Below are 25579 nucleotides of genomic sequence, written 5' to 3' on the forward strand. Positions count from 1 at the left end.
CTCCCTCTCACCCTTCCTTCCTTTCTTCCTTCCACCCTGGCGCTGACAGCTAACGATAGCTGACAGCCGCTCTGCATCACGGAGCTGTACATCGTCTATGAAATTATAGGTTTAATTGTCAGTGAGGAGCACTGACAAGCAAAACACCTACGGTGACTCTATCAACTGAGGAGCGAGCAGTGACTCTGAATTATCAGGGTCCCACACGGGTTCATATTCCTGTAATTGATGATTGATGGACAGTCGAGGGCTGGAAGATGGTTCTCCTCACCCTTAATGAGTGTGGCACCAATCCTGTCTTTCGTCACGGGGCTTGGCCTTATCCAAGTCTGGGTTCTGTTAGACACAATGCATCACAGACCTTTTGACACAGACGTAGAAATTGGCGGAAGGTGTGCTTGACAGCAACACGAAGCTTATCATCTCTGCAACTTGAACACTTAAGATGGGAAATTACAACCGCAGGTCAACTGCTTTCTTGTAGCTGACTTTTGAATTTAATAGGCATTTAATGGGATCTGTTTGTGCCATGAGGTAACTAATCAGTGGATATTTCATATACCGAACAACATGCCTGTCTTACACTGCATTTATGTTGTCAAACCATTATTAGGTGTGTCTAACCACTATTTTTTGTAAATGAGACTTTCTACAGTAGGATTATATGGTCTTTACAAGCTGAAAGTGGCATCAGAATGAGAAAAGGGACTATTTGCTAATATTACAGCTGGATTATCAAGCAACTTTTAGCCCCTATGGTTGTATTTTTAGATTCTAGTTCACACTACTTGGTTATGATGTATGATTACAGACCAACGATAAAACCGGAGGGGAATTTTCAAGGCAGCTGAGTTCATGTAACAGGCCAGAATCATATTACGGCCCGCACTATATTTTTGCACCCACAACCTCATTTCAAGTTTTTCTGTTTTTCTTCTTCACACTACCCTCACTGGTTCCCGCGGGGGGAATTTGAATGTGTTTGAAAACTAAATCCGAGCCAGGTCTGACTCCTTATAACATGTCAATGAGTAATTTTTAGCACGTTGAGAGCAATCGATGCAGAAGAGCTTGACAGGCAGAGAAGGTGGGAGAGAGGAGACTTTACATCAATAATGTGACACGTGCAAACTATAAAATCTGAAAACTGGAGCCAGGATCAAATCTACACTATTTGTTTCTCTTCAGATTACTGAGATTCATGCTCTTTGTTAATCTTAAATGAAGAGTGCAAATTTTCAAGGAAATTCCTGTTTTTATTTCTTTTTGTTTTATGTTTTCCCCCCAAAGTGTTAACCCCATATAGAAAATTCTTTCTATTTAATTAATTTGCTATTTTAAAATGTTTTTCTTTACGTCTGGTCATTGTCTGCCCATATTTTAGGTACAGTGCAATAAGCACCTGAGGCTCTTGTTTGTCCATTGCATTGCTGTAGGCCTCAGGTTCAGAGTTTTGTATCTGCATATTTGTTGGTTCAGGTTGGTTCTGCTTGACTTTTGTGTAAATTTGCATTCAGAATGTGGTGACTCAGTGCAGAGTGAGATAAGAGATAAAATCAGGAGATTAGTTGACGTGTGTGTGTTGCCTATTTACAATTCGGCAGCATCGGACTGACCCTGCTTTTTGGCGTGATTGTAATTACAGATTCAGTTCAGAAACAGCACAATGCTAAATGTCACTTGTAAAGACAAGCATGCAGTACAAGAATACACACCTGTAAGGTAGATGTGTTCAGAGTTAGTAACTAGTAGAAGCATTCAGGTCATTATGAGCAAAAACGGCTGGTCTTTTCTAAGCTTTACATTCAGTGTGACTTAACGAGATTCTTTGTCAGACATCTCCGTTTTAGTTGACTAATTGTTTTTAAGATGATATACATTTTCGTTTGTCAAAAACTCTTCATAATTTCTTGTAGGCCTTTTTCTATATTACTGTTGTTTTAAGGAAGATTTCCTGCTGCATTTGCACCTCTTGTCCACATGCAAACTAAATTCATGGCAAGAAACTAAAATTGTTAAATATACCTTCCAAAGAGGAGATTTAAAAAAAGAATTGTGTAATTTTTTTTTTTTTTCAGTGTACATGATTGCTTTTAAGTTTTTCAGAACTGATGACATTTCAGTCTTTACCCACCCAAACCCATTATCACCTTGTTCTCTAGAAAGCAAACAACAATGGAGCTGATTTGGGTTTTTGTTTCCATTTATTCTGTATCCGCCTTGCTTTATTCCACTTCTGTCTATTGTCATAAAATTGTGATTGTGTGCTGAAATGGTTATTGACTGAAAGAAAATTGTAAACAAAAGGGGGGAAAAAAGTTTTAGGAGACTTTTTAGCCAAGTATAGAATGTTTTTTTTTTTTCTCTCTGTATTTTGGTAAATCAATCTGTTTACATACTCACCACCTGGTGATGCAACATGGATATTTCAGCATTTTGCTAAAACAGTTTGGACATTTGGACATTTACAAATAACTTAGAATAAAAAAATAAAAAAAACAAAGTAAAATATGGTCATGGAAACACTTTCCACAGCAGAGATTTTAAAGCATTTGAGAAACAGCAGCCTCAGTACATTACTCGATGCCATAGAAACCAGAACAACAATGGAGACATTTTTGTAGGGTTTTTTCCACATTTGTCTAACTTATCCTTGTCTTGCTGCTGATAACTAAAAGGAAATTGTAAATGGTGTCCAAAACCACAAAAGAGCTATGAAAGTTTAAGTCAGACTCAGACTGTTCTTTCAATATTTTTTTTCATTCATGTGGACTTTATCGCCTCCTAATGACTTCGCATTGGTATTTCAGTTTAGTTTTTGTTTTTTGTTTTTTTAGAACCACGTGGACTAAAATGTTTTTTGTTTAATAAACAAAACTATAAATCTCCATTTGAAAACATATCTATAGAGTACTATAGACAAGGCCTGAGATGTTGGATAGATGTTTATCTTCTAGCTGTGACTAAACACACAGGACACGAACATCTCTGGTGGTTTCGGTTCATCCTGAGTGTCCCTGTCAGTGCAGTGTGCATGCTGAGGTATTTTTAGTTGTTTGTATAGAAATTTAACTCAGCTGACACAAACAGTATTCTGTATATTTCATGTTCTCTGCTTGAAGTCACTGTTCCTATACTTATAAGTGACCTAATTCATGAATTATTCAGTACCCAAGTCGGACAGAAATATCTCCTGTTATATTGCTTACACTATAATATGTGATCCTTCCAGCTGAAGTGTGTATTCCTAATGGATCTATGCTGTGGCAAACATATGTATGTGAATAATCAGATAGGCCGTGGGTGCACTAAAAGTGATAGTAAAAGCTTTGCTGCTCTATAAATTGAGCAGACATTGTTTGAAAGGGAATGAGCCCGCTGAATAACAATTGTGAGAGTGTTCTGACCCGCTTTGAAGCTTTGCCCTTAGCACTTAGGAGGAATAAAAGCCAGGCGGAGGGTGTGTGTGTGTTGTTTGCCTATACGTGGGGATGTGTGCCGGCTGTTTGATGTGGGATCACCTTGAAGAGAGTGGCTTTTGGCAGCACCATCTTCCACACAGAATGGACCCATGCAGGACTGTAAGTCTTGAGAAGGTTAAAATGGAGGGAGGCAGGAAGGGGAGACACACATCCAGTCACTGTTTCTGAGGTAAGCTCTCGCTCTGTGATTTGAATAAAAGCTGCATCAAATCCTCCTCCTTTCAGAAATTATAAAAGAGCTGACACTTTTTGCTGTTTTTCTTCTTTAGGAAATTGAGAGAGTGCGGAGGCAAAGTGACAGTTTAGTTTGACGGAAGAAAAGGTTTGGTTTACTGTTGAAAGAGTAATTCAAAATATACAAAAAAAGAGACTAAATGCCTTTGACTTTGGAAGAATTTTTGAGAATAGATTTTGTTTTCTTATAAGGTATCTTTTGTAGAGCATATTGTTTTGTGTATGCAGTTAGAATGTTGAAATTACAATTAAAAGATATTCTATTTTTTTATTAGATCAAGTTTTAGATGTACTGGCAAACAGTTAAATACAACCACAGCTAAATGACAGCACAATAGCGATGACATTGGTTCATTACTTGAGAAAAACAGAACCAAGTTCAACAACAAATTATAAAAAATTAAATCCCTTTGTCTGGAGTTTTTATATGTCCATCAACAAAATGGTAAAGAGTATAAAGTTATCAGCATTGATCTTATGAAACCTGCTGTTCCATCATCTAGGAAGGGTTATAGAACCATTTCCAAATAATTTAGAGGCTGTCATTTTAGCGTGAGAAAGATTACTCGCAAGTGGAGAACTTTCAAGATAAAGGTGGTTTTTCTTATGAGTGGATGGTGCCAGCAAGTTCAGCCGCAGGTCAGTTTGTAAAATGCTCAGAAAAAAAAGAAAGAAAGGGCTTCATGTCAGACTGTACAGACCTCAGTTATCATTTTAAATGTAAAGGTTTATGACAGTACAATAAAAGAAAAGAAACTTGAGAAGTATGGCTTGTATGAAAGGACTGCCTGAAGAAAGCTTTCTCTCTGAAAGAACATTATGACAGCCTGACTTAGGTTTGTAAAGTTGCATCAGAACCATCTGCTTCACTTCTGGACCAACTCAAAAAGATTACACTTGGGCTTGGATTACATTAATGTAAATATTCTTAAAGTGATGTTTTTCCACTTTATTTGGAAAATGAACTTTGTTCAAAAAATTCCAAAATCTAAAAGGCCCCAAACCCAATGCCAGGCCGGTAGATGCTAAAACTGAAATGACAGGAAGAAAATTTAAAAGATCATGAGCATGGTTTGCTATTCTCCCAAAATAATAGCAGTTTTTTTACAATGCAAGTCAAATTTTATGACAACTGAGTTGAAACAAATTTCTGCCAGCTAAGAAAAAGAAATAGAACAAAAAAAAAGTAAAAACAATTGTTTCGATATCAAGCACATGCTCATTACATTTTGCAATTGTGGACACCTGAAAAAATGTTGTATGTGTGTATGTATGTTCTCACACATTCATTCATTTTTTCGATTAAATCACTAAGTGGACAAAAAGTGCAAACTTTCTTTTGGCAAAGGGCCACATTTGTGCGGACAGGGCCTTTTTTATGGTGGTTGTACTTTAATTTTTAGGCCAGCTTTCACATTCTCTTTACTTGTTTTTGCTTGAATCATGTTTGTGTACATAGATGGCAACACTCAACTTTTAGTCTTGTAGGTAGTTTTCAGTTAGATGGGTAGATAGCTGTCACTGAATGAGTTATCTTGATTTATCTAAAACTAAAATTCTTGCACTTCTCACAGTTTTAGCTGTGCTTGTTTTATACTAGTGTATCTTGGCATCATGCAAAGCAAAAATTGTCAAAATGATATTTATATCTGATAACTGTCTGCATTTTAGTTGGTAGCATGCATGTTGTTATATGTACATTTATGTTATGCAAGTTAGAGAGCAAATAAGGCATGTTTTGAAAAACCAGCTAACTTTTACCCTGTCATCATTAACCAAGAGTGTAGGGGTGTAATCACAGTACTGACATTTGTGTGCAGTGCAGGCAATGAGACAACTCATACGCTAGTAAAAGGCAATCGCCACTCTCAAAAAGGGCACAGTATTTTAACTGCTTTTACTAAATGCAGCAGAAAATGAATGAGGAAGATACCATTAAAAGGACTCCAAAGCAAAGCAATAATGGTTGTTCATATGACACACAAAGGAGCTTGAAGAGCTGCTTATTGGGTGTCAAAACAGTTTCCTGGACAGCAGTGGAGAGTGTGAGCTGAATGTATGGAAAGCCAAAAGGGTCATGATTTGCTTGCTCTGAAGTGCCTCCTGGGGTCCGATTAAAGCTATTAAATACCTCGCCTGATGTTTAAACATGACTCTTGTATGAACACTCACCTAACTGAGAAGTTGGATAAGCGATATTAACATTTTTTGTTGTATTTTCATGTTATTCAGGTAAGTGTTGTCTTTTAGTTTCAATTAAGTCTTGTTGAAATTTACTGAAACAAGCACTATTTCTTAAAGAGAAGTAACGTTCAGTTTTGTTTAAATTTTGACACGTGACTTGTCTACAGTTCAAACTGGATGAATAAAATGGTACATTACGTTGTTCTGTTCATAATGATGTTACCAATTGATAAATTCTTTCTTGCCATACTTGGAGCAACCCCTCTGGTTTGTTTTTCTGTCTGTGCTTTTTGGAGCGTCATCTGATTTAAAGCAAGTGAAAAGAAACCTAGCATTTGATTTTGTTCTGCTTTCCTGTTGCACCAAACTCGTACTGAACCATTTTCCCCAAATTGATGCATTGACCAAATCATGATTTATGTGATTTATTAAACCTCAACGACAGTATAAAGCAATGGTTGAAATTTATTTTCCTTATGGTGGCTAAAGCGCATCAATAACTGCTATTTCAAAAGTATTTCTTCACCTGAGCAAGTTGTGGAGGAAGCATTGCATCACACTGGAAAGTTTTTGTTGTCCCAGCTCAGGGTATGAAAAATGTATTTGACCCCCTTAGTCTGTTGTAAAATGCATAAATCCTGGTGTGGCTGCTGTATAATAACTTATACCACATGTAGCACATAAAGACATTATTCCAATGATGAACCAGGAGTACCGGGTGCTTTCTGTCTACTTCGGGGGACGTGCATATATGCAGGCATTATACAACACACTTGTAGAATTCAAATGATATTGCCTTCTGGCTGTTCCCGACGGGTGCAGAGCTGAATTTAAAAACAGAGTAAAGAATGAGACAGTGAAGGACTGAAGAGAAGAATTTCCGGTGAATTCCTCAGGTTTTCTTTGGTGTCTCGAAAGGTACAATAAGCCGGATTCTCGTTTGAAAAGATTCCTCGCTCGCCCCTCATTCCTCTTCATCCTACTCCTCCTCGCTCAACTTCTCGCCCTGTTTTTGCTTTTCCTGCTGCTCCCTGCTTGTGCTCTGGACAGCAAATCGATTGGGAAAACCTGCTTTGTGGGCTTAATTGTGTAGTTCTTTTAGTGTTTTGTGCGTGTGTGTGTTCCTTTCTGCCCCTCTTTTCGCTTTTATGCTGAAACATTTATACGTCGGCGCAGACAAGGACATTTTTCATACTTCCAGGTGTGAAGGAAATGGGGTAAGGGCAGAAGAGGCGGGAAAAAACGGGTAAGCAGTAAGACAAAACAAGATCAAATTAAACAAAATTGCAAAAGCCATGTTGGAAATGCAGTGACATTGACATAGCAGTGGCTGTCCTCCTACATTTCCTGCTTATCCTGACCTTTTTCTTTCGAATGCCAGCTCGGCTTACAGCCTCACTTTTGTACCTTCTCCCTCTCCTTCCCCATATTTCTTTCCTTTCACAACATATAGACAAGCATCCTTTTTTCCCCACAGAGCTATTTACTCCATTGTATCTCTGTTTTCACTAAATCTGCTTGCTCTGCAAATGGGACACAGGAAGACAGAAATTCCTCCTTGAAAGTCAGTGCTTGCTTTTTCCCCCCATCTGTTCTCTGTCAGGTCTTGGCTTATTGATTATATTTATGCTCCCTAGCTCTGGCTTTTATCAGCACGGCCTAAACAAGACGACCCATAAAATAACAGCTTTGAGCTTTTGAAGTGATGTGTTTGGGGTTGGTTATGAACAGTTAGTATCTTACCTGTTGTAGATAGCTCTTTGAACAACCTCATCTGGAAGAGTTTAATTCTGACCAGATTGCCGAGCTCTGAACAGTTTATTCAAAGACTCTAAATCTTTACACCTTGATTAGTTTAACATTACATGGCCGTTTACATATTATGTATATTATTACACATTATGTGGTTATATGTAAGCACATATAGCACTAACGGCTAGCTGAAGCATTCCTGGGGCAGGAATGCAGAATTTCTGCTGGAACAGCTGTGCAATGTTTGCATAAAATACATTTTTGAGATTGGAGTTGTTTTAGCATGCAGCAGTCCACTTTGGCCACATTAGAACTAGCCATTAGCTTGTCAATCCTGTCAGAATTAAATTTTATAACTCCAAACTCAGGGGCAAAGAGCTACCTATAACATGTAATACAATATCTGTTAATAACCTTTCCTCAGAACCCCACTAGAAGGTGGAAACTATTTTTGAATGGCTGTATTTCTATTGATTAGGGATGTAACAGCTGTATTGAAGGATGAATCAATCAAAGCCTGTAAAAAAAATACTTTTTTATTATTTGAAGAGGTTTTTTATTATTATTCTGTATGTTTTTCTACTGTTGATTCCAAAGCCACTTACAGAACTTGGAATGACTTTGTTCTTGTGTCAAGTTTGTCTCCATGAAGACCCAAACAAAACCCACAAAGATTAAACCAAAAGAAGACTTCCTTCAGAGGTCATGACTCGTATTCGAGTAATCAAGTGTGACCTGCAGTGATATTATAAGGTTAACTAATGGGCCGTTCCTGAAATTATTCCACCTTTTTACTGACTTCTCTTCTGAGCTCATTATTGTCTCCGTCACAGCCGTTGGCAACACGTGAGCGAGCCTTTTTGAAAACGCTTCGTTTTCTCATTCAGATCCACTGTGTAGCATCTTTGGACTCGTTTGCCTTCAGTTGTGCTTTTCATTGAAACACCGGGAGACTATTAGATGCATTTGCACCTCAGACTGTGACCTTGAGGGTACCAGATGAATGATTCACTGCTGCATCTCCAGGATGAAAAAGACCACCCTTTATCATACTCACACCTCACCTCAGGATGTGTCTTTTGATGGTAATTAGCACTCCGGTGATTGATTTTGAATATTCAGAGATTTATTGATGCATTTGGAAACAAAAATGAGCATTTTCTTCTACACCCTTTTTTAAATAAAAGCCACATATTTAATAGTGGACGAAAAATTGAATATTTTACCTGTCTCCTTATGAGTTTTCCTATTTATTCCAATTGCTCATTATTTCTACCCTGGAGCAGTTGGCAAAATAAACAATAAATGTGAACTCTTAGACAGACAAAGCACTTTAAAGCTGGAGCTGGATGTCTAGACAAACATGTTTCTGCGGACACATACACAGCCAGCAGACAATCCATCCCCTGATAAATTTGTTTACTGCCAAGCAAATATGATCTTTGTAATCCTCTCCATCTTGGCCAGCGAGGGACTGGATAAATATCTCTGGCCCTGCCTCGTTTTCAGAGCAGTATTTCTATTTCATTGTGCTTTATCATGGCAGAGAGGAGAGAGGGGAGGGGAGAGCGGGGGGTGTTGACTGCAGACAGAGAATGAAGCATGGTGATGCAAACTGTGAATAACGAAGAGAGATGGAGAACTGTGCGGAGAGGGAAGAAGCAGCAGAGCAGTGGTGGATGAAGAGAGAGGAGGATGGAGAAGAGGGAAAGAGGTCCAGCAGAGAGGCAGACAAGAAGAGAGATTGGTAAACTCTTCTAACCCACTCCAGTCCAGCCTAAAGTAGCTAATGGGCTTGCCCAGACGCACTGAGTGGATATTGCGTTGGGACTTCCTGAGGTCCCTGAGCAAACAGACAGCCAAGGTTGGCTGAGGCTCGCCGGCCAGCCGGAAACATGATATCATCTCGCTAGCATCTCTGATTTGGACGGCCAGCCAGAACTAGGGGGGAAAAAAAGCAGGCGAAACTGTCACAATCCTAAATTTGACAGATTCTATGACAGAACACCTGCAGGAGGAGTTGATTGGCCATCACTGAACGTGTTTCAACATGTGTTTTGTGCCTTGACATGCTTTCTTACTTGTGGAGGAACGGCCATGCTTCTGAGATATGACAACCAGGAGCACACGTTTTCCGCACCCACGCATTGCACATTGACATAAAGACTGCGGGACATGCTGCTTCCTACTCTGACACTCTTCCTTCCTATTTTAGTATAAGTGTCACACAGCTTGTAGAGCCGGAGAGGACATTGGATTCAATGAACGCAGCATAGACACTGGAAAGCTTCTTCAGACTGTCAAAACCTGAAGCTTCAGAGCTGTAGAGACACAATTCAAAACCAAATCATTCTGGTTTCATACTTATAGAGGAAATAAACACAAAAAGTGCACAACATTTACTGAGGACAGGGCAAAGATGCTGTGATTTCACATACTGTTACCTGTGGTACTAAGAGTGTTTAAATAATAAATAATACTCTGTTATAATGGCTGGAAAGCTTTATAACATTTTTTTAGTTTAGAGGGCATTTCTCTTGGTCCCATTTCTTTATTTACCTGACTAATTAAAGACTATATCCCTAACTTTTTTTTTTAGATCAAAAGAAATTTATTCAGCAGAAAGTGCAAGAACCTGAGAAAAAATCTTGATGCATTTTAAGTACTTAATGTTTGCAAAATATTTTTAAGACGATATAGATGAAACCAGCATTCCTGTAAGAAATGCAAATCACTTGCTGCCTGGCATGCAAACATATATGCTCAGAGTATGTGTTGGGGATGCCTCTCAGCTACTACCACAGCAAATGTTGGCTCAATGTCTATCAAAATGGCAGAGTTTTTATCATTTCTGTGTTTGCTAAGGTCGATTAGCTGTGGTGGCTATCTTGAACTGGATTGATTTCAAAAGTTGCAGAGATACATTTACCGATCACTTTCTGAAAGTTTGATAAAATCTGTCCGTTTGTTGATGAGATATTTTTCTGACAGACTTGAGTCCAGTTGTTGATGCTGAAGTTTTAAAGATTTTTAGTGTGTTGGAGATGACTCTCAGCTACTTTGCCACTAAATTTTAGCTTTATAGCTTTTAAAAAATAAAAAAAAATCAGTAAGTTGTGGCTATTGTTGTGCGTCCAGTGATTACTATCTGAGATTTCCAATAAATTTACACTATCTACTGGTTGATGAGCTATTTTGTAAAGAGGTACAGACATATGGCCACAAAACACACAATGTGTCAGTAATTCTTTTTTTTAACTGTATAATAAATTTTGGAGTTAAAAAAATGTTTTATGGCAAAGTTAACTTTCAACTGACGAGCTGCATGCAGCACACACTGGCAATAAATGATCTGCACTTTTTTTAGCTTCTTTTTTGAAATGTTGCAAAATGTTCTACAATGTATTTCTCCTTCACGTATAGCTGCCAGCCACTGTCAATTGCAGAAAACTTAAAATTTCCATTTTTTATGTATAAAAAATCGGAACAGCTATATATATATGATAAAGGTGAGAAACCCATATTAGCTTTCATTCTTGTTTTATTCAGAGGTTTTGATTGCCAGTACTTTGAAGTTAATTTTATTGCCATAGGACCACACTTTGTCATGTGTAGTCATATTGCATCATACCAACACTAGTGTTCCCTCAGTAGTGGTTAAGCATTTCTGAGGGGTATTATTGTGCCACCTTAGATCCCAAGAGCAGTTCAGAGAACTTCAAACTGTTTCTTTGCAACAACAAAGGTGCCTCTTTTCAACTCCCATAACAAAGGCTCTTAGCTATTGTTCCGGGAAGCAGCGTACTTCTTATTTTGCTCCAGTTTGAGTAAAACCAGCGTGTCACATTAACATGGAGAGAGAAGAAGGCAAACCTCCACCTCACTCTGGTCTTGCATAACCAACTTTAAAGCCCATCCCATCCGATGATTCATCCTATTTTACAGGGCACTTAGTGGATATGGATAATTCATATGGATCCAAAAAGCCCCCCAGGGCACTTTTGATGTAAACAATGTATGTCCCATATTTGTCAGAATGAGGAGTGCAAGGAGCAATTCAGCCCAGCTAGCAGCATGAAACTGCAAACCTCCCCTCCCGAGGAGGATTGATTAGCTGCTCATTACTCCATGCATGCCTGTGTGTGGGTGTGTGGGTGTGGGGGGGGGGGGAGAAGCAGTGAGAGAGGGTGTTTCCTTGATTTGATTTATCAAGTGCTCAAAAGCAAGCCAGAGGCTTAATCACAGCAATGATACCATGCCAGGCTATTATCCACTGCTTCACTTGAAGATGCTGACTCCATCTTTGGATTGGAGGTTGCACCTCTAAAAAAAACAGAAGTTGGCTCTTTTTTTTTTCTTCTTCATTTTATCATTGCCCAAATATTGTGCTGCATTCTTTGTGTGTGTATTTCATTCGTCTCTTGTGGCAAGCAGAATGAATTATATATACATCGGAGGGCTTTTTTCAAGTGTACGAATGAGGCTTTTTTTGTGAAGTACACACACACTGCTGCCAGTGCTTATAAATCTCTGTTCCCCTTCTTGTTCTCCATCACTCACATTCAATTATTTAACTCTATGGTCAGAACTGTGAAGTTGAAGATGCTATCAGACTCAGAGATGTATGCAAAAAGTCCCCCTCCTCACTTTTGTTTCTCTCTTTTAATTGATTTTCTCCTCTTTACGATCGTCCTCCAGCCGCCACATTTGATCTCTCACTCTACGCTTACCTCCGCCCGTCCTTATCAGTGCTGAATGTAAATGAAGCACACTTTGTACTCCAACAAAGACCGTCCATCTGGCCGTTCTCTGCGATTCCATGTTGTACTTTTAATTTAGAAATAAAGATGGCGTTGATAAAAAAAAAAAAAAAAATGTTGATGAGCTCGTTAAAAACAGCCATGGTAATGGGGAGAGCTTTGCATGGTAAATTTATCATAAGGTGTTTCAGCTAATTGCATCAGTACAAGAACATCGTGATGCCATACTCATCAGCACAATGCCTGGGAAATATATTTTTTTCACTCACACCCCTCACAATTGCTCTTGCTTTGCTCGTTTTTGATCACCGAGCTACTGTCAGCGAAGCATCTCAAACCTCGGGCTGCTCGAAGGCTTTTAATGTGAAACGTCTCTGCAGGAAACAGAGTTTAATTAGCCGTAGCATAGCAGTGATCAAACAAAATCTGAAATTGGAAATAGCAGAAAAACACAATCGAATGAAAATATTACTTTCTTTCTTTTTTTTTTTAGAGAATAAAGTTATCACAGGCTGTGAGTAGAATGAAACTTTTAAGGATTTTTTTTTTCTATTTTTAAACTGAGATGTGAATTTTAATCAGTGTTAGAGAAGCTACTTTGGCAGAATACCTTTGCCGGTTACTTCACACTGGGGGAATTTGAAACATAACAAAGCTACTGCCAGTTAACTTTAATTTAAGACATGTAATTTATGATTTTAAAAATAGCTGACCACATACATTTGGATCAAAACAAGTTATAGTAAAAACAAAAAAATAGTAGCAACATATAGCTTCTTGAATTTATGCTAATAAATGTTAATTAATCCGAGGATATGTACTGAACAAGCTAACTTAAAGGGTTAATTATCAATCTGTGCGCTTCATAATCTTTAACCTTCATAACTTGCAATCTGGCTAAACTCAAATATCTTTTAAATAAACATTTTTGTGATTTTAGTAATTCTTTTTTTGTGTGTGATTTTGTCTTCCTAGGTAAAGTCATTTATTACACTTGGGTTTTTTTTTTTGTTTTTTTTTTTTTTGCTAGAGTTGATTTCTATTAATTTTAAGTTGTTCAAACTAATTTTTCGTGGAAAATGATCTTTCTCTTAAAAAGTATAGTAAGATTTTTTTATTGACTTAATACGAGAGAAACTTCTGGGACAAAAATGGATTTTGTAGTGCACACACACACACAACCACACACACACTCACATATAATAAACAAGTAATTTAAATTAAAGCTGAAATGTTTTGGGGGGGAGTAACCAGAAGAACTTGTTACAAAAAAAATTCTCAGGACAAAATCGTTTATTCAGTTCTTTGTTTAAGCCACATGACTGTGTTCTGTTCAGTGGTTACTTTGTGTTACAGTGACAGTTATCACTGTCAAACATGTTTATCTGTTTGTTTGTTTTAGAAAAAAGGAAAAGACCAAGGTAAAAAATAGGAGGAAAGGACCACAAAGACTAAAGGGTTGAGATTGTTTTAGACAAAAGAAACCAAAATCATCTCGTCACCACAGCACATCAACAACAGCTTTGGACAAACAATAAGGTGATGTGTCTCTGAATGAAACAGCTCTCTATGAGAATCAGTCTTTACAACAAGAGCAACAAGTAGATGTGTCCAGGGAGCTTCCTGGATCATGAAACAGTTTCATAGCTCTGTGTGTACATCCTAATGTACAAATTGAAATGAAGTCCTACTTAACAGACACTGACACAGTCTTCTAAAAAGAATCGCAAGCTGCCAGACTTCGATAATTCCAGCTAAATCTTACAAAATCTCAGCTAAGACAAGGAGCTCATCTGACTTTAAACTGATTGTCAGTTTTTCCCAGAAGAACAAAGATAAAAAAAAAATTGGATTGTCAAAATCCCAATGGTTCAACACAGTTTCAGATGATGCTCACATTCAGCTGAAATTAATCCCCGGACAGTGCAAGATCAAAATGACTTTTTTTATGGAAAGAAAATGGTTTTCAGAATGCTTTATAATAAATAAACATTAGATAAATGAATTGGTCCTTTATGGTGTGCCAATATGCAGTCGTCGCAAGCGTTATGATGGAAAAAGGCACAGCTTTTATTATAGATATAAGTTGGGGCAGCTTCTTGAGTAATCGATGGGAAATACAAGCATAACTAATTAATTACCATTATTATTCAACAGGCTACTCAAACTAATTTTAATTTAAGGCTGCAGCCCTAAATTAAAATTAGTTGAGCCAGCCAACGGTAATTATAAAACAAAAAAGTAAAGTTGAGTCAGACCTAAAAGATTAGGTTCATCCAGGCTATATATGTTACTCTGAAACAACATAAACACACAACTTTGAATAAAACCAGTATCATTGTGTTAAAAATACAGTAGCTAAATGTACTTTTTATTTAGTCATAAAATTAACTGTGTTTTTAGAATTAGATTCAAAAACAAACCAAGAAGAACAACTTAAAACTTAGGGTGTTTGTGTTACGTAAACATATTTATATTTAAGTCACTCAAACATAGACCTTGGTTGTTTTTGTTTTGTTTCTTTTTTTTTTTTTTTTTGGTGTGTATTAACAAATGACTCAACAGTTTTGTTTTTGTGACTCAAATAGAAGCACTGTTTCACATTCTTATGCAGGCTGTTAGAATAGACAGTATGTGGTACAGATTACCAATCTTTGAGAGCAGCGGAGAGAAATAGGCTTATTTGCTACAGTACCCCCCACAAGCTCCATAGACGTAAGCTGCATGCCTGCTGAATGGAATTTTACACTGATGCCCACGCTTGATTTGTCACCAGCGTTAATTCCTCAAACCAACATCTCAAGTCACTCATTTTCATAAATAGACCCCTGTCCGGTATTTATATGTATCCCCTCTTTATCCATGATGTTCTTTCTTCCTTATCTCCTGTCCAATTCTCTTGTTTTATCTCTGTTTTTCATTCTAGCCTCCCCTTCCATCCCTTCTACCCAAGCTCTCTCTCCCCCTTTACAATCATGCCAAGTCGCAGGCTCAAGATACGTTGATCCGCATTTGTGACAGCGTCTGAGTGAATTAACGCAATGCTGCCACTGTGTGCAGACATCTAGGACACACAGCAGAGGGGGGAAAAACAGGAAGGAAAAAAAAAAACCTCAGCCCCCATTCTGTCTATCTGGCCAAGCAGTAGCTGAGCTTATCACTGCCTGCTAAGGGAAAGGAAAAAGAGGTTGAAATGTATCGTACTGTAACGGCACAGAGTACCTACTGGTGTTAAACCAGACAACATAGTTGGTGTTTTAAAATGTCAAATGCTTCTGTATGCATGTGTTTCTGGAAATAAGTTCAGGGCTCAAAAAAGTCACTGTAAAGTGAATTAATGTGCCAGTTGACCTTATTGTTCTCAGCTTAGGGAGTTTTAAGACCTTACGGAGTCAAATATTTTGTCTTTAATGACAAACCACAGAAACTACATTTTATATAATGGATGTAGATATTACTTGTTCTCAAACTTATTTCTCTGTAGAATCCATTTAGTTACCAGTTTTGCCCCTGGGAAGTGTTTCTAAGTGGGGAAAAAAACTTAATCTTATCCAACCTTTACCTGTGGACTGGGCAGAACTGATGAGCAGACAGAGGTGATTATTGAAGTTTGCATTGACCGCAGAATGCAGAATCAATATTGAAGTGCTACATTGATCTTTATGGGAGTTGTTGATGAAGTGAAAAAGTCTCATTGTGCCAATTGGAAAATGATTACAGGACAACAATTCAGTCAACAGATTGGTTAGGACTGTTGTGCAGGGAACTTTTCGAAAGTTTAGGCCTTCTGGCATTAATTTCTCTCATTGTTGGCATTGTTGTTGCAGTGTTGTATCCTTTATGACATTATGTACAAACTTGTTAAGCATCTAAATTTATAAAGGCTACCCATTGTTGTTTTGATCCTACTTCTGCTGAAAACTCAGCGGGTTTCATTTGTGCTGTCTGTGACTGGAATCCTGCAAATATTTGAACACATTGGGGTCATAGAGTTGGGAATCAGATTTAATGTTCTGGGCTCTTTGTTAAACTGCTTCCTGTCAGTGATGGGGGAGATGAGGCACTGACTAATGTTTGACTAGATCAATGTTATTTTTCTCCTCACATTTTGGGATTCTAAAAAAGTAAGATGAGGTGCTTTCAGACCGTAGGTGAACACTTCAGTGCTTGTAATCATTTAAGGTAGTTTGCTCTTGTGGTTGAAGCACTTACTATATTGTGGCCATTCATAATACTTACAACTTTATTTATCATGTCTTTTTAGCTCCTGCTTTAGAGTTGATGCTTTGGTGATTAATTAGGACTCCTTAATGGCATAATGGGATGTGATTGTCCGTACAAGCTGAATGCTCTTCGAACACCCACACCATTAAAGCTGCATTGGCATTCTTACTGTAGAAGCAATTTAAGGGGATAGTTTGATCAAGCAATGTTCTGTCGAAAATTTTTTAATTTGTACATTATCAGCCATGACATCAATCATAGAGAACTAAGGAATGAAGAAAGTTGCAAAAGTCCACCTTCGAGTTGAGGCTAGCCAGACTGCTCTGCCTTTTTATTTGTGCAAATAAAACAACTCTTGTTCAAAAATGTCATACTGGTGTGATGGAATGCTATTTTAGTAGAACTTAAACATTTACATTTTTGCCTGACATTGTCACTGTTTTATCAACCAAACATCATCCGTGTTACTCCGCAAATGTAGGTGTGCTGACGCTACTGAATGTCTCAGTCCGCCTGATCAGCACATCTTGTCAGTCCAAAAGTTTACTCAACTCCCAGAGGATAATAATCTCCAGGAGCATGTATGTAAACAAACACAGACAGGAACATTATAGCCTGCCTTTCTCCTGTTGGTGTCAGTTATTAAAATTTAAACCAAAAACACAGCTCCAACTACAGCATCCTTCAATGTTATTTTTGTTGTTGTTGATGGAAAATGTGCTCAGTCATTGCTTTCTGCTGGTGGTGCGAAAGCAAACACATCGGCCCTCATAATCATTGTGGGAATTAGTCCTTATAACACCCAGGGTATCCTTAGAACTATTTAGTTAGAAAACCCCAACTGTTGCAGGTAATAAGGAGAAAAGTTTGCATTTCAAAGCAGTTGTTGTGGCCTACACCATGTGATTTTCTGATGCACTTTTTCTAAGAAGGATGAAACTAATCTATAATGTCAGTACTTGAGTCAAAACTTCAAAAGAAAGTAAAACCTCACAGAACAGATCAAACTTGGGGAATCTGGTCCGGCCTGGTTTCTAGCTGGCACTCAGCTAAATAGGAGCTGGCAGGTGTGGCGCTTGCAGCCCACTTTCCTGTCTTATGAGATACTGTCACTCCTTTGTTTCAAACCGCCTCCAACTGTGTGTGTGTGTCCATGCAGACATGCTCGTATGTTTGCCGCATGCATCTGTTGGTTATACCGTGAGCATTTCTCTTTCTGAAATGCCACCTCAGGTAGATGCACTTCCAACCTGCTGTGTATCTACGCACAGGTAAACGTCTTAAGGACCCAGAGTTCAAAACCAGCCACCACAGATAAAACAGATTTATTTTTAACTTACAGAAGCCTATCACAGGCAAATACAAATCAAAAAAAGACATGCAAGGCTACTGATTAGAGCTGTCACTCAGCAAATATACATGTGCCCTTTTCAAGACTGGACACCTCCTCGTCTGATGGAAACAAGCCCTACTAATCAGTTACGAACAGTTGGTGTGCTGCCTGCACTTTGATGCCACACGAACTGAAGCGAGTGGGCGAATAAATTGATATGTTTATGTGCGCATTTGTGTGGGGTGGTGCTGCATGTGTCTGCGCTTTCACCTCAAGTTGAAGGATACATCAAAGCCGCATGCATTACCCGAGCCCATTTGGTGTACAATTGTGACAGAAACAACCTTTTAGAGGTGTGCAAATATAGGAGTAATTATGAAAATTATGCACGGTAAAGATTCCTCCGCGTTGTTAGTACTTCGAATTCATGCCAAGCACTTAATGAGAAGTCAACATACACTGCAGCAGACGACAAGAAAGCAAGCTGCTTTTCTGCGAGTTGCTTTAACGACAACATATAGCGGGGTAACACACAAAAATGTCTCTGGCACAGTTCAGGAAAAATACCAGTCTTTTGAACCGCCAGTATGTCACCATTCTCTTGGTCTTTTTTTTTTTTTTTTTTGTTGATAGACTTTTATCTTCAAAAATCTTTGGATGAGAAAAGAAGAGGAACGAGCAAACCAGACAAATTGATTTTTCATTAAGTAAAAAGAGTGATTTTGCATTGTGCTTACTTGTGGCCAAACATTAAAGCGTACATGTCAAACCACCCTCTAGCAATCACCCATTTTGTTGGCACTCATACTCTCCAAGTATACATTTGTCATGAATATGATGCATTGCAGTGACCATTAAAGTGTCTCCAGTTTTCTAGTTAGAGCCCTATGAACAGGAAGCAAAGAGCCTATCACTTTGCCCTTTTATCTATGTGCGGCTCTCAAATGGAGTGGAGACATTCAATTTAAAGTCTGGGGTCTGGTAGAAGCCAGTGACTTCCATTAACTCTGTCCCTCTGAAGTAGTTGGCGAGGTACAGCATCAAAGAACTTTAATTATCCCGCCCTGCAATGACAGAGACAAAGTGATAAATCTGGGGCAGAATAAAAAAAGAGAAGCTATACAGCTGGAGAGATAGAGGAAGGAGGACAGGTAAAGATGTGAAAAGACGTAAGGAGTATGGATTATCTGCCATATTATTAGCTGATCTGCTTTATTCTCTTCCTTTTAGCTCTTGAAGGACCCTCAGGATTTTAAATTGCTTCCCTGCTTTCATTATCGCCCATTTGATTGGATTGTGGAGCCCCGCTGAGGTGTGCCATTCTGAAATAATGGACACATCTAGATGGCATTGTTATTACATTTTGATTTGGTCCTAATCATAGATGGAATATTTCCAATAAAACTGAAGCATAGTCACATTTATTAAAAGCTTCAGCAGCTGAGACAGCATGGTAGACTTTGCAAATATATATGGATACAAGAAGGAAAACTGAGAAAATGAAGATGGATCTCTTTCGGGGAATGGGGGCAATATATCTTTTTTGGTCTTTAGTAGGACAACCAGGAGTGATAGTGGGACATTCAGACAAAGAGTTGGAGTAGAAGGTGGTCTATTGGGAGACTGGCGGTAAAGGTCAGGGACAGGGAGATGGCTCTAGCACAAGGACATAATTGGCAAGGCAAAGAAACACTTCAGCTCAAACACATGCACAAAAGGTACAGATCAGCCAGTTGTAGCCTTATGAGAAAATTAAAGCTTTTTTGTCAGAAAATATTAGAGAAAGAAATGTGAAAATGTATTTATAGGGATTGTTTGGCTGTTTATTACTTGGGTTTCTTTTTATTTTTTTTTACTTTACAACTCCTGAAAGCGTTATAGGCCTATTTTTTCTAAGTCCCTTGTGTCACATTCTCCTTCCCATTTCTTTGTGTTTTTTATTATTTTTCATATCCAAATCACTTATTGAGGTTCCTCTCAGCAACATTTCACTGTCGCCATCAAAACTTTGATAAAATTGATTTCCTTCTTTCTTTCTCCCTTGTGATTTCTGTCTTGAAGTGGCTGCAGACATTTAGAGAGCTGCAGCTCTGACAGAATACCAATGCTGTTCATTGGTGCTATAACCTAAACTCACTGGGCTGCAACTGATGGTGACTAATTTGCAAACGGCATTTACGAGAGAATCCCGAAAAATGTCTCAACTTTTGGGGGGGCTTATCAATTTTCTCACATGAGTCACCAAGGCTGGGTATAAAATTGGCTGAAGCTGGTATGATGTGGCAGGAGGTGGGTAACAAAATAATGTGCTTGGCCTAGAATACAGTTTTGCAAACCGTGAAGACAATAGTTCATGAATTGCAAAATTTGGCAAAACATGGCCACATGGCTCACTGGTTATTTGAAGTGAAGTGAAGTGAAATTTATTTATATAGCACTTTTCAGCAACAAGGCGATTCAAAGTGCTTTACAACACAGAAACAACAATCAGGTACAGAATCAAATACAGAAATNAACAAACCAAGAAGAACAACTTAAAACTTAGGGTGTTTGTGTTACGTAAACATATTTATATTTAAGTCACTCAAACATAGACCTTGGTTGTTTTTTTTTTTTTTTTTTTTTTTTTTTTTTTTTTTGGAGTGTATTAACAAATGACTCAACAGTTTTGTTTTTGTGACTCAAATAGAAGCACTGTTTCACATTCTTATGCAGGCTGTTAGAATAGACAGTATGTGGTACAGATTACCAATCTTTGAGAGCAGCGGAGAGAAATAGGCTTATTTGCTACAGTACCCCCCACAAGCTCCATAGACGTAAGCTGCATGCCTGCTGAATGGAATTTTACACTGATGCCCACGCTTGATTTGTCACCAGCGTTAATTCCTCAAACCAACATCTCAAGTCACTCATTTTCATAAATAGACCCCTGTCCGGTATTTATATGTATCCCCTCTTTATCCATGATGTTCTTTCTTCCTTATCTCCTGTCCAATTCTCTTGTTTTATCTCTGTTTTTCATTCTAGCCTCCCCTTCCATCCCTTCTACCCAAGCTCTCTCTCCCCCTTTACAATCATGCCAAGTCGCAGGCTCAAGATACGTTGATCCGCATTTGTGACAGCGTCTGAGTGAATTAACGCAATGCTGCCACTGTGTGCAGACATCTAGGACACACAGCAGAGGGGGGAAAAACAGGAAGGAAAAAAAAAAACCTCAGCCCCCATTCTGTCTATCTGGCCAAGCAGTAGCTGAGCTTATCACTGCCTGCTAAGGGAAAGGAAAAAGAGGTTGAAATGTATCGTACTGTAACGGCACAGAGTACCTACTGGTGTTAAACCAGACAACATAGTTGGTGTTTTAAAATGTCAAATGCTTCTGTATGCATGTGTTTCTGGAAATAAGTTCAGGGCTCAAAAAAGTCACTGTAAAGTGAATTAATGTGCCAGTTGACCTTATTGTTCTCAGCTTAGGGAGTTTTAAGACCTTACGGAGTCAAATATTTTGTCTTTAATGACAAACCACAGAAACTACATTTTATATAATGGATGTAGATATTACTTGTTCTCAAACTTATTTCTCTGTAGAATCCATTTAGTTACCAGTTTTGCCCCTGGGAAGTGTTTCTAAGTGGGGAAAAAAACTTAATCTTATCCAACCTTTACCTGTGGACTGGGCAGAACTGATGAGCAGACAGAGGTGATTATTGAAGTTTGCATTGACCGCAGAATGCAGAATCAATATTGAAGTGCTACATTGATCTTTATGGGAGTTGTTGATGAAGTGAAAAAGTCTCATTGTGCCAATTGGAAAATGATTACAGGACAACAATTCAGTCAACAGATTGGTTAGGACTGTTGTGCAGGGAACTTTTCGAAAGTTTAGGCCTTCTGGCATTAATTTCTCTCATTGTTGGCATTGTTGTTGCAGTGTTGTATCCTTTATGACATTATGTACAAACTTGTTAAGCATCTAAATTTATAAAGGCTACCCATTGTTGTTTTGATCCTACTTCTGCTGAAAACTCAGCGGGTTTCATTTGTGCTGTCTGTGACTGGAATCCTGCAAATATTTGAACACATTGGGGTCATAGAGTTGGGAATCAGATTTAATGTTCTGGGCTCTTTGTTAAACTGCTTCCTGTCAGTGATGGGGGAGATGAGGCACTGACTAATGTTTGACTAGATCAATGTTATTTTTCTCCTCACATTTTGGGATTCTAAAAAAGTAAGATGAGGTGCTTTCAGACCGTAGGTGAACACTTCAGTGCTTGTAATCATTTAAGGTAGTTTGCTCTTGTGGTTGAAGCACTTACTATATTGTGGCCATTCATAATACTTACAACTTTATTTATCATGTCTTTTTAGCTCCTGCTTTAGAGTTGATGCTTTGGTGATTAATTAGGACTCCTTAATGGCATAATGGGATGTGATTGTCCGTACAAGCTGAATGCTCTTCGAACACCCACACCATTAAAGCTGCATTGGCATTCTTACTGTAGAAGCAATTTAAGGGGATAGTTTGATCAAGCAATGTTCTGTCGAAAATTTTTTAATTTGTACATTATCAGCCATGACATCAATCATAGAGAACTAAGGAATGAAGAAAGTTGCAAAAGTCCACCTTCGAGTTGAGGCTAGCCAGACTGCTCTGCCTTTTTATTTGTGCAAATAAAACAACTCTTGTTCAAAAATGTCATACTGGTGTGATGGAATGCTATTTTAGTAGAACTTAAACATTTACATTTTTGCCTGACATTGTCACTGTTTTATCAACCAAACATCATCCGTGTTACTCCGCAAATGTAGGTGTGCTGACGCTACTGAATGTCTCAGTCCGCCTGATCAGCACATCTTGTCAGTCCAAAAGTTTACTCAACTCCCAGAGGATAATAATCTCCAGGAGCATGTATGTAAACAAACACAGACAGGAACATTATAGCCTGCCTTTCTCCTGTTGGTGTCAGTTATTAAAATTTAAACCAAAAACACAGCTCCAACTACAGCATCCTTCAATGTTATTTTTGTTGTTGTTGATGGAAAATGTGCTCAGTCATTGCTTTCTGCTGGTGGTGCGAAAGCAAACACATCGGCCCTCATAATCATTGTGGGAATTAGTCCTTATAACACCCAGGGTATCCTTAGAACTATTTAGTTAGAAAACCCCAACTGTTGCAGGTAATAAGGAGAAAAGTTTGCATTTCAAAGCAGTTGTTGTGGCCTACACCATGTGATTTTCTGATGCACTTTTTCTAAGAAGGATGAAACTAATCTATAATGTCAGTACTTGAGTCAAAACTTCAAAAGAAAGTAAAACCTCACAGAACAGATCAAACTTGGGGAATCTGGTCCGGCCTGGTTTCTAGCTGGCACTCAGCTAAATAGGAGCTGGCAGGTGTGGCGCTTGCAGCCCACTTTCCTGTCTTATGAGATACTGTCACTCCTTTGTTTCAAACCGCCTCCAACTGTGTGTGTGTGTCCATGCAGACATGCTCGTATGTTTGCCGCATGCATCTGTTGGTTATACCGTGAGCATTTCTCTTTCTGAAATGCCACCTCAGGTAGATGCACTTCCAACCTGCTGTGTATCTACGCACAGGTAAACGTCTTAAGGACCCAGAGTTCAAAACCAGCCACCACAGATAAAACAGATTTATTTTTAACTTACAGAAGCCTATCACAGGCAAATACAAATCAAAAAAAGACATGCAAGGCTACTGATTAGAGCTGTCACTCAGCAAATATACATGTGCCCTTTTCAAGACTGGACACCTCCTCGTCTGATGGAAACAAGCCCTACTAATCAGTTACGAACAGTTGGTGTGCTGCCTGCACTTTGATGCCACACGAACTGAAGCGAGTGGGCGAATAAATTGATATGTTTATGTGCGCATTTGTGTGGGGTGGTGCTGCATGTGTCTGCGCTTTCACCTCAAGTTGAAGGATACATCAAAGCCGCATGCATTACCCGAGCCCATTTGGTGTACAATTGTGACAGAAACAACCTTTTAGAGGTGTGCAAATATAGGAGTAATTATGAAAATTATGCACGGTAAAGATTCCTCCGCGTTGTTAGTACTTCGAATTCATGCCAAGCACTTAATGAGAAGTCAACATACACTGCAGCAGACGACAAGAAAGCAAGCTGCTTTTCTGCGAGTTGCTTTAACGACAACATATAGCGGGGTAACACACAAAAATGTCTCTGGCACAGTTCAGGAAAAATACCAGTCTTTTGAACCGCCAGTATGTCACCATTCTCTTGGTCTTTTTTTTTTTTTTTTTTGTTGATAGACTTTTATCTTCAAAAATCTTTGGATGAGAAAAGAAGAGGAACGAGCAAACCAGACAAATTGATTTTTCATTAAGTAAAAAGAGTGATTTTGCATTGTGCTTACTTGTGGCCAAACATTAAAGCGTACATGTCAAACCACCCTCTAGCAATCACCCATTTTGTTGGCACTCATACTCTCCAAGTATACATTTGTCATGAATATGATGCATTGCAGTGACCATTAAAGTGTCTCCAGTTTTCTAGTTAGAGCCCTATGAACAGGAAGCAAAGAGCCTATCACTTTGCCCTTTTATCTATGTGCGGCTCTCAAATGGAGTGGAGACATTCAATTTAAAGTCTGGGGTCTGGTAGAAGCCAGTGACTTCCATTAACTCTGTCCCTCTGAAGTAGTTGGCGAGGTACAGCATCAAAGAACTTTAATTATCCCGCCCTGCAATGACAGAGACAAAGTGATAAATCTGGGGCAGAATAAAAAAAGAGAAGCTATACAGCTGGAGAGATAGAGGAAGGAGGACAGGTAAAGATGTGAAAAGACGTAAGGAGTATGGATTATCTGCCATATTATTAGCTGATCTGCTTTATTCTCTTCCTTTTAGCTCTTGAAGGACCCTCAGGATTTTAAATTGCTTCCCTGCTTTCATTATCGCCCATTTGATTGGATTGTGGAGCCCCGCTGAGGTGTGCCATTCTGAAATAATGGACACATCTAGATGGCATTGTTATTACATTTTGATTTGGTCCTAATCATAGATGGAATATTTCCAATAAAACTGAAGCATAGTCACATTTATTAAAAGCTTCAGCAGCTGAGACAGCATGGTAGACTTTGCAAATATATATGGATACAAGAAGGAAAACTGAGAAAATGAAGATGGATCTCTTTCGGGGAATGGGGGCAATATATCTTTTTTGGTCTTTAGTAGGACAACCAGGAGTGATAGTGGGACATTCAGACAAAGAGTTGGAGTAGAAGGTGGTCTATTGGGAGACTGGCGGTAAAGGTCAGGGACAGGGAGATGGCTCTAGCACAAGGACATAATTGGCAAGGCAAAGAAACACTTCAGCTCAAACACATGCACAAAAGGTACAGATCAGCCAGTTGTAGCCTTATGAGAAAATTAAAGCTTTTTTGTCAGAAAATATTAGAGAAAGAAATGTGAAAATGTATTTATAGGGATTGTTTGGCTGTTTATTACTTGGGTTTCTTTTTATTTTTTTTTACTTTACAACTCCTGAAAGCGTTATAGGCCTATTTTTTCTAAGTCCCTTGTGTCACATTCTCCTTCCCATTTCTTTGTGTTTTTTATTATTTTTCATA

The 25579-nt window shown here is 38.5% G+C and overlaps 1 protein-coding gene across 12 annotated transcripts in view; it reads left to right on the forward strand.

Moving 5' to 3' along the window:
* Positions 1-25579, forward strand: part of LOC108231818 (neurexin-3b) — a 373487-nt gene that overhangs the window by 241611 nt on the left and 106297 nt on the right. The window lies entirely within an intron of this gene.

This window comes from Kryptolebias marmoratus, linkage group LG19, assembly GCF_001649575.2.
Source record: "Kryptolebias marmoratus isolate JLee-2015 linkage group LG19, ASM164957v2, whole genome shotgun sequence".
NCBI lineage: Eukaryota > Metazoa > Chordata > Actinopteri > Cyprinodontiformes > Rivulidae > Kryptolebias > Kryptolebias marmoratus.